This window comes from Pongo abelii, chromosome 9 (genome assembly GCF_028885655.2).
Source record: "Pongo abelii isolate AG06213 chromosome 9, NHGRI_mPonAbe1-v2.0_pri, whole genome shotgun sequence".
Taxonomy (NCBI): Eukaryota; Metazoa; Chordata; class Mammalia; order Primates; family Hominidae; genus Pongo; species Pongo abelii.
In genome coordinates this window covers 88,271,959-88,281,698 of record NC_071994.2, presented here as the reverse complement: position 1 = coordinate 88,281,698, position 9,740 = coordinate 88,271,959, and the positions used below count along the sequence as shown (strand labels likewise).

General features: G+C 38.8%; 1 non-coding gene across 1 annotated transcript; it reads right to left on the bottom strand.

Annotated features, from left to right (window-relative positions):
• Positions 1-962: 962 nt before the first annotated feature.
• LOC112135658 (small nucleolar RNA U13) lies at positions 963-1,066 on the bottom strand. The gene has a single exon (XR_002916914.1). It is a non-coding gene; the product is annotated as a small nucleolar RNA U13 (small nucleolar RNA).
• Positions 1,067-9,740: the final 8,674 nt, after the last annotated feature.

Genomic DNA, 9,740 nt, shown 5'->3' with positions numbered 1-9,740 from the left:
CCACCGTGCCCGGCCCCCAAAAAAATACATTTATTTAACAACACATGGGCACTTCTGATACTCAAGATCTGGCTCTTAGCATGGACACAGTGTGTTCTTAAGCATCCACTCGTGCTTAACAGCATTTAAGGCCCAGGAAAATGCTTCTTTATATCTCTTATCCTGTGTCATTAAATGAAAAGGCAATTGTGTCCAAATTCTGTGATGTCTTCTGGATTATACCACCATAAGATATGAAGATGAACATGAGCAATTTAGGAGAATGTGAATAACAGAAGCACCTAGGTAAGAGAAGAGACTAACTTTTCAGATCTTTCAGTTATCAAGAGTGCAAAAGATTTTTGCATAATGCAGTATCATTTTCCAACACACAAAGTATCCATTTTCTTCTTCTTTTTCTTTTTTTTTTTTTTTCTGAGACTGAGTCTCACTCTCACACAGGCTGGGGTACAGTGGCACGATCTTGGGTCACTGCAACCTCTGCCTCAAGTGATCTGCCCACCTAGCCCTCCCAAAGTGCCGGGATTACAAGCATGAGCCACTGTGCCCGGCCTTCTCCATGTTTTAATTTGTGTTTCCTGACTACTTGTGAACTAGTATTTTATTTGCAATAATTAAATATGGTGGCTGAGGAACATTTTCTAAGATAAAACAATTTATATTATTCAAATGTGTGTATATGAAGTTATACATAACATGTATGAAGTGTGATACCATTTCTTCACATTGGCCCTGAATGGGCATTGAATGTGATCATTAAAAACGGTTTTATTTTTATTAAAATATTTAAATAGATGCAAATAATTTTTAAAACTTTTTTGTTTAATTATTTTGATTTAAAATTTTGACATTTTCAGAGCAGATGATGAATCTGAAAAAGAAGTTGATATTTAATGATTATAATTTGTTTTTCTCTTTAGAAATTTTAGGAAAGATTATTTTTCTTTTGTTTCTTTTTTTCATGTCAAACGGGCAACATGACAACGGTGTAACAAGGTTCAAGGGTGGCATATCTCACACATGTGCATGAACACTCAATCATTACACTCATGAACTACAAAAGGATCAGGAGAGATTCTTTTGAATACTTTAGAAAAATTCCTTTCTAACATTAAATAATGGGAATTTTCCAGTTTTTAATTTACATTTTTTGATGGACGATATATTTGAACACTATGAATATAGTCACTTTGGTTTTTTTTAAATCTTTTAAGACTTTGAGAATGAGTACAAGTTAAGGTCAAGATAGAAATCGAAAATATAAAACTTAAATTCAGAGAAGAAATAACTAGGAAGAAAACTTATCAAGACAGAAGAATAGAACATACTTCTTGTTTTTTTTCTAAAAGTTTGATAGTTTGATACCTGACTTTGAAATATTTAGACATATGATATATAGGCTGCTGTGTATCATCTGGTCCCACTATCACAAATATTAGGGGTGGGCCTTTCAGACAGAGTCCGTGCAGTTACCACAGCAAGCTCTTTTTGGCCTAACTTGTATTTTAGCAATTATAAAATAATATAATTAAATTAGTAGCTTCACAATTGGAGAAAGTCACAAAGTGATAGCAAAAAATTCAGCACATTTCTGAAATATGAATAACTCAAAGAGGGTTATATGATCAACTTGGGTGCTTTAAAGTACTGTATGATATTCTTGGGGGAAAAAAGTCCATGTCGAAAATCTATGCCACATTCTGAAATAAAGAATGGTTTCTAGGATAAAATGATCTTCAAGGAGGAAAACTACGTTAAGAAGCGATTCTATTAATTTGGTCAATCAATAAATGAGTAATGATACTCACGTAATGTGCCCCCAGCAGACAATAATGTTGAAGGTCCAAAGCAAGTAAAAGATATGGTCCTGGCTGCAGGAATTTTACAATCTAATTGATCTAATTAAAGAGATAAGCAATGCATACTTGAAAAATTAGAGATTAGATGCTAAAAGAATGAACTGTGAAGTCCAACAAGTTTACTGAGGATCAAAGCAGAGAAACATTGGTGTGAACTTGAGCCACCTTGCAGGGAGAGATTCTTAGAGGGCTCTCTAAGAAGGGAATGAGACCCAAAATAATAATCTCTGGAATGGATTTAGGAAGGGTCTTATTGGTCCAAGGAAACCACATGAACTATAAACCATATTTTAAAACAAACAAAATGCCATTCCTTAGTAATGCTGTAAATTTTCCTAATACTATCTAGTCTTATTTTTTTTTTAATTTTATTATTATTTTTTTTGACACGGAGTCTCGCTAAGTCGTCCTGGCTGGAGTGCAGTGGCGCAATCTTGGCTCACTGCAAGCTCTGCCTTCCAGGTTCACACCATTCTCCTGCCTCAGCCTTCCGAGTAGCTGGGACTACAGGCACTCGCCACCATGCCCAGCTAATTTTTTGTATTTTTTTTAGTAGAGACGGGGTTTCACCGCGTTAGCCAGGATGGTCTCAATCTCCTGACCTCATGATCTGCCCGCCTCGGCCTCCCAAAGTGCTGGCGTGAGCCACTGCTCCTGGCCTCTTTCTTTTTTTCATAGAGATGGGACCTCACTATGTTGCCCAGGCTGTTCTCAAACTTCTGGGCTCTAATAATCCTCCCACCTCAGTCTCCCAAAGTACTGGGATTACAGGCATGAGCCACTATGCCCGGCCTCTAGTCATATACATATATATACACATATGTATACGTGCGTGTGTATGTGTGTGTATGTGTATATCTATCTATCTATATATATATATACAGTTTGTTTGTTTTAAAGACAGGGTCTCACTCCCAGGCTGGAGTGCAGTGGCACGATCATGGCTTATTGCAACTTCAAATGCCGGCACTCGAGTGTTCCTCTCCCCCTCAGCCTTCCTAGTAGCAAGGACTACAGGCACACACCACCATACCCAGCAAATTATTTCAATTTAATTTTTGTAGAGATAGGGTCTTGCTATGTTGCTTGGGCTGGCCTTGACCTCCTAGGCTTATGAGATCCTTCTGCCTTGGCTTCCCAAAGTGCTGTGATTACAGGCATGAGCCCCTGCGCCTGGCCCAGATACATATTTGTAAAAGCTCCATATTTGTTACCTACTATCCCAAAACTTAGTGGCTTAAAACAATAGCATCTCAGTGGGCACTGTGACATGTGCCTGTAGTCCCCACTACTTGGGAGGCTGAGGCAGGAGTATGTCTTGAGCCCAGGAATTCCAGGCTGTAGTGTACTGATTGTGCACCTTTGAATAGCCACTGCACTCCCAGCCTGGGCAACATAGGGAGACTCTGTCTCTAAAAAAAAATAAACAAAAAACAGTATCTCACATAGTTTCCATAGGCCAGGAATTTAAGAAGAGCTTAGCTGGTTGGTTCTGGCTCAGGGTGCCTCATGAGGTTGCAATCAAGATGTTGGTCAGGGCTTCTGGAGGCTTTACTGTGGTGTGGGAAGATCTGCTTCCAAGATAGCTCATTCACAGGCTGGCAAGTTAGTGCAGGCTATTGGCGGGAGGTCTGAGTTCTTCACCACGTGGACCTTTCCCTTGGACTGTTTGAGTGTTCTCATAACTTGGTGGCTGATTCCTGCCAGAGTGAATAAGCCAGGAAAGAGCAAAGTGGAAGCTGCAATATTGTTTATGACCTTAGCCTCAGAAGTCAAACATCCTCAATTCCTCAATATTCTATTGGTTGCACAGGTCATTCCTATTCATTATGGGCAGGGGCTATACAAGGACTTGAATACCAAGAGGTAAAGATCACTGAGATCCATTTTGGATGCTGACTAGTACAAGTCCCAAAATTTATTTTCTTTCTTTTCTTTCTCTTTTCTCTTCTCTTCTCTTCTTTCTCTCTCTCTCTCTTGTTTTTCTCTTTCTTTCTTTCTTGATTTTTTTTTCAGAGTCTCACTTTGTCACCCAGGCTAGAGTGCAGTGGTGTGATCTTGGCTCTCTGCAACCTCTACCTCCCGGGTTCAAGCGATTTTCCTGCCTCAGCCTCCCCCCAGTAGCTGGGATTACAGGCACCCACCACCATGCTTGGCTAATTTTTGTATTTTTTAGTAGAGACAGGGTTTTGTCATGTTGACCAGGCTGGTCTCGAACTCCTGACCTCAGGTGATCTGCCTGCCTTAGCCTCCCAAAGTGCTGGGATTACAGGCATGAGCCACCGCACTTGGTCAAAATTTGCTATTTTTGTGGTTAAAAAAAGTAGCTAATATCAGCAATTTCATGTTTTCAACCTATTACTTATAAAGGTGCTACTATGAGCTAAGACACCTAGGATAAATTTTTAAGAAGTTATAAATATAAAAATAATTTTCTTTCAAAACATTAGTTAATCAGAATTTCAAATGAATGAGAATAAACTATTCTTCAAGCATTGTAGTTATTTGAAATGTTACTATATCGTTGATATTCTCATAAAGTTTTTGGTGCATGAGCCAAAGGATGCATGGCAGAAGTTCTGAGAGGGCAACATATCAGTGTGACTTGATGAAAGCAGTTTAACATCCCTGGGATCAATTTTCCTCATCTATAAGTGAAGGAATTGGGTTAGATGGCATGTAAGTAGTCTTTCTGTGCTAAAAATTTTTAATATGTCTTTTTTTTTTTTTGAGACAGAGTCTTGCTCTGTCGCCCAGGCTGGAGTGCAGTGGCACGACCTCGGCTCACTGCAACCTCTTCCTCCCAGGTTCAAGCGATTCTCTTGCCTCAGCCTCCTGAGTAGCTGGGATTACAGGTGTGTACCACTATGCCCAGCTAATTTTTGTGTTGTTAGTAGAGATAGGGTTTCACCCTGTTGGCCAGGCTGGTCTTGAACTCCTGACCTCAAGTGATCTACCTGCCTTGGCTTCCCAAAGCACTGGGATTACAGGCATGAACCACAGCGCCCGACCTTAACATGTCTTTATATGCTGTGTACGAGCCACTACCAGTTCCTTTCTTAAACTCATCGTAAGAATTGCATATTTAAATGCTAGAAAAATGGCTGTAACTAAATATGCTAATTTATTAACATATAATGTTAACAGTTAAACTCAAGGTCTCTTCAGCTTTTTAGTAGTCCAGAGAGTCTTTCTTCCTGCTTTTTTTCTCTCGAAAGCATAGACTGCCCTTCAGTAAATCAATTTACTTAATTTGACTTGCTATATTTGACAACATTTTTTTGGGTTCACATATTTTTCTTGTGCCAAGTACTGCATTTTCCATTTCCCACAGAACCAGGACAAACTGTACATCCCCTGCTGTGTCCAGGGTAGATCTGGCTAAATGTCAACTATGTTAATTGGTATAGAGAAAACAGCAGCCCTATTTTTATCTGATTAAAAATCTCCACAAACATTCTCTTCTAAACTAAAGCTATGTCAGTACAAAGTGATTTAATTATAACGTAAACTTTGGCAGATGTGTCCCTCCAGCCTTTATTCTACTGTAGCATGCAGAAATGTTGCTGTTTCCTGAAATCCTCAAGCATCTAAATTTTTAATCCTACTTCTGGAGGTTTAGAATTCAGTACTCGAAATTTTCTCTAGTTTGCCAACTGGAATAAAATATATTTGCTTTAAAGTGATATGTTTAAACAAAAGATTTGAATTAAACAATCTATAGAACCTTATTTAAAAGGTAGTTGGAAATACTTTATTCCACTGTTAAAAAGTCTACATCTTAAAAATTGCCCCAGGATGAGCAGATTATATAATATAATTGCTTTAGTTAAATGAGGTGTGGGAGGTGTGGGTGTAAAAGAGTAAAAGGTAATGAACTTTGATAAATTTATATGAGCTATAACAAGGTACCATGGAAAACTTAATTTTATCAGAAAGTGACTATATATCTTCAGTGCTCATTCAAAATTGTATGCTGCCCCTTTAATGTTGGAATTACCCAGGACTGTCTTTAGTTCACTCCCAGGTTAACTTCATACATTCCATGATTTCACCAACTTCTTACACACTCACAGTGTTTCGGTCTGATCTCCAGCTTACTGAAAGCCACATCAATACCCTTTGGCATACTGGACAGTTCCATTTAGGTATCTCAGGAACAACTCTAAATCAGTATGTCCAGGACTTTCAGTTTTTATTCTGGCATGTAAGTAGCTTAAAAGTCACCACTCGCCAGGCATAGTGGCTCACACCTGTAATCCCAGCACTCTGGGAGGCCGAGGTGGGTGGATCACTAGGTCAGGAGTCCAAGACCAGCCTGGCCAACATGGTCAAACCTTGTCTCTACTAAAAATCCAAAAATTAGCCAGGTGTGGTGGCACATGCCTGTAATCCCAGCTACTCGGGAGGCTGAGGCAGGAGGAATCTCTTGAGCCCAGGAGGAGGAGGTTGCAGTGAGCCGAGGTCATGCCACTGCACTCCAGCCTGGGCAACAGAGTGAGACTCTGCCTCAAAAAAAAAAAAAAAAAAAAAAAAGTCACCAATCCATCCTAACAACAAATAAAAAAGCTCACCAAACAGAAAAATCTACAACATTTCTTAGATCTGTCAAAAAAAAAAAAAAAAAAACGAGGTCACAGGGCAAATTGCTGCCCCAAAATTGAAGATAGGCAGGTAGATACAGGGAATCACAATTTACCAGAGTGGAAACCCACAGTCAGAAACCTCTGCAGAAGCCAGTGCCAGGGTAGGAAAACCTAACCTGTAATTAACGAATTGCTGGAGGTTCAATGTGGACAAGTCTTAGAGTTATACACTCCAGGGGGACCTTGTCCTAGGAGGCCCCAACACTTTTGTGAGTTTTACCTCCTGAAGCTCTACCAGGTACACACAGTGAATACTGGAGAAAAATCCCTCAGGCTTCTTGCAGGGGAAGAGGAAAAGGAACCATTTTTAAATATGATAGAGCACTTCTTTCTTAACAAGGCCTACCATCATGGGGAACTATTTTATCTGAATGGATTTTTTTCCAACACCAGCAACCAATTCTCCAATTCTCTGGATACCAGTTGGATGCCAACAATTCCATTCAATTCTGACACTAACTACCTGGACTTGGCATCAGGCGCCATAGGTTTAAGGGCTCAATCTCTCAAGACCTCCTCCACTTAAGATGCCTATCAGAAGTTCCTGGGCACTCATACATCTGACTGACTGGCTATAAATACAGGGTTCCTTCTGGGAGGCAGAGGTTGCAGTGAGCTGAGATCGCGCCACTGCACTTCAGCCTGGGTGACAGAGCAAGACTCCATCTCAAAAATAAATAAATAAATAAATAAATAAAAATAAAAATAAAATAAAATAAATAAATAAATAAATATGGTGTTCCCATGGGCCCCTCCTCAGGTTCAGTAATTGGCTAGAATGGCTCACAGTACTCAGGAAGGCACTTTACTTACATTTACTGGTTTATTATAAAGGACACAAATGAACAACCAGATAAAGAAATGCACAGGGCAAGGTCTAGAATGGTCCTGAGCTCAGAAACTTCAGTTCCCATGGAATTAGAATGCACCACCCTTCCAATACATGGATGTATTCACCAATTCAGAAGCTCTCTGAATTTCACTGTTCAAGAGTTTTTATAGAGCTCAATCTCCAGGTCCCTATTCCCTCCCCAGAGGTTGATGAGTGGGGCTGAAAATTCTCACCCTCTAATCTCTTGTTCTTTCTGGAGACCAGTTCTATCCTGAGGCCGTCTAAGGGCCCCACCGTAAGTCACCTTATTGGTATAAATGTAAACATGGTTGAAAGGGGCTCGTTATGAATAACAAAGGCACTCCTATCATTCCAAGGGAAATTCCAAAGGTTTTAGGAGTTCTGTGCCAGAAGACAGGGACAGACCAAATATATTTTTATATTATACACAAGATTATTATATTTTATGTGATATCACAAGAGCCTAACCTACTGGGGGGACTAACCTGTCAGTGCCTAACCTATCTGGAGGACTGGAAGTACACATGCTCACAAAACACTGGAATCAAATCACTGGACTATAGAATGCTTTTCATCCCCCCAAACCTTGCCACTTTACCCAAACCTTATCACTAAAGGCCTATTTACCGGGATTTCTTTCACTTAGTTATTATGTCCAGATTCCAACAAAATAGTACTATACAAAGCACACTAAAAGGCAAAAAACAACAGTTTGAAGAAACTTAAGCATCAGAACCAGTTTCAGATATGGCATAGATTATGGGATTATCAGACTGGGAATTAAAACAAATATGATTAATATGTTAAGGGCTCTAATGTAAAAAGTAGACAACATTTAAGAACAGATGGAAAAATATAAGCAGAGAGATGGAAATTCTAAGAAAAAGTCATAAAGAAAGGCTAGAGATCAAGAACACTAACAGAAATAAAGAATGCCATTGATGAGCTCCTTAGTAGACTGGACTGGGCTGAGGGAAGAATCTCTGAGCTTGAGGATGTGACAAGGAAACTTCCAAAAATGAAAGAAAAAGAGAAAAAAAGTTACTGGAAAAAAGAAATGCAGAACAGAATATCCAAGAACTGTAAGACAACTACAAAAAGTGTAATTTACAGGTAATGGAAATATCAGAAGGAGAAGAAAGAGAGAAAGGAACTAAAGCAACTAAAGCAATATTTGAAGCAATAATAACTGAGATTTCCTCAAATTAATGTCAGACACCAAACCACAGATCCAAGAAGCTCAGAGAACACTAAGAAAAATAAATGCCCACCAAAACTATACTAAGCATATTTATTCAAACTTCAGAAGATCAAAAATAAAGAAAAAATCTTGAAAGAAGCCAGAGGGTAAAAACACCTTACCTATAATTACATGTGACGTCACCTCAGAAATCATACAAACAAGAATGAAGTGGAGCAAAATATTTAAAGTGTTGAAAGAAAAAAAACCAGCAACCTAGAATTCTGTACCCTGCAAAATTATCCTTCAAAAGTGAAGAAGAGCCAGGTGCGGTGGCTCATGCCTGTAATCCCAGCACTTTGGGAGGCCGAGGCAGGCAGATCAGTTGAGGTTAGGAATTTGAGACCAGCCTGGCCAACATGGTGAAACCCCATCTCTACTAAAAATACAAAAAAATTAGCCGGGCATGGTGGTGTGTGCCTGTAGTACCAGCTACTTAGGAGGCTGAAGCAGGAGAATCACTTGAACCTGGGAGGTAGAGGTTGCAGTGAGCCAAGATCACACTACTGCACTCCAGCCTGGGTGACAGAACAAGACTCTACCTCAAAAAAAAAAAAAAAAAAAAAAAAAAAGTGAAGAAGAAATAAAGACTTTCTCAGGCAAACAAAAATGAAAGGAATTTGCTGCCAGTACACTTGCCCTGCAAGAAATGCTAAAAGAAATTCTTCCAAGAGAAGGAAAATGATATAGGTAAGAAACTTGGAACTATATAAAGAAAAGAAGAGCTTTGGGAATCAATTTTATTTTTCTTATTCCTAATTTTTCGAATGTAACATTTTGTTCAAAATATTAATAGCAACAATGTATTTGACTATATATGTATATTATATATATGCTTGTGTATACTTATGGATAAGTGAAATAAATGACAGCAATAATATCAGTGATAGGAGGGAGGGATTAGGAATACTTTGTTATTATAAGGTACTTGTGCTACCTGTGAAGTGGTATAGTGTTATCTGAAAGTAGACTTGAATTACTTGTAAATGTATATAGCAAACTCTAGTGCAATCACTTACAAAAGTAAAAACAAAACAACTATAATCAATCAATATGCTAAGAAAGGACAGAAAACAGAATCACATAAAACACTCAATTAAAACCACAAAGGCAGAAAACATGTGGAAGACAAAAATAGGAAC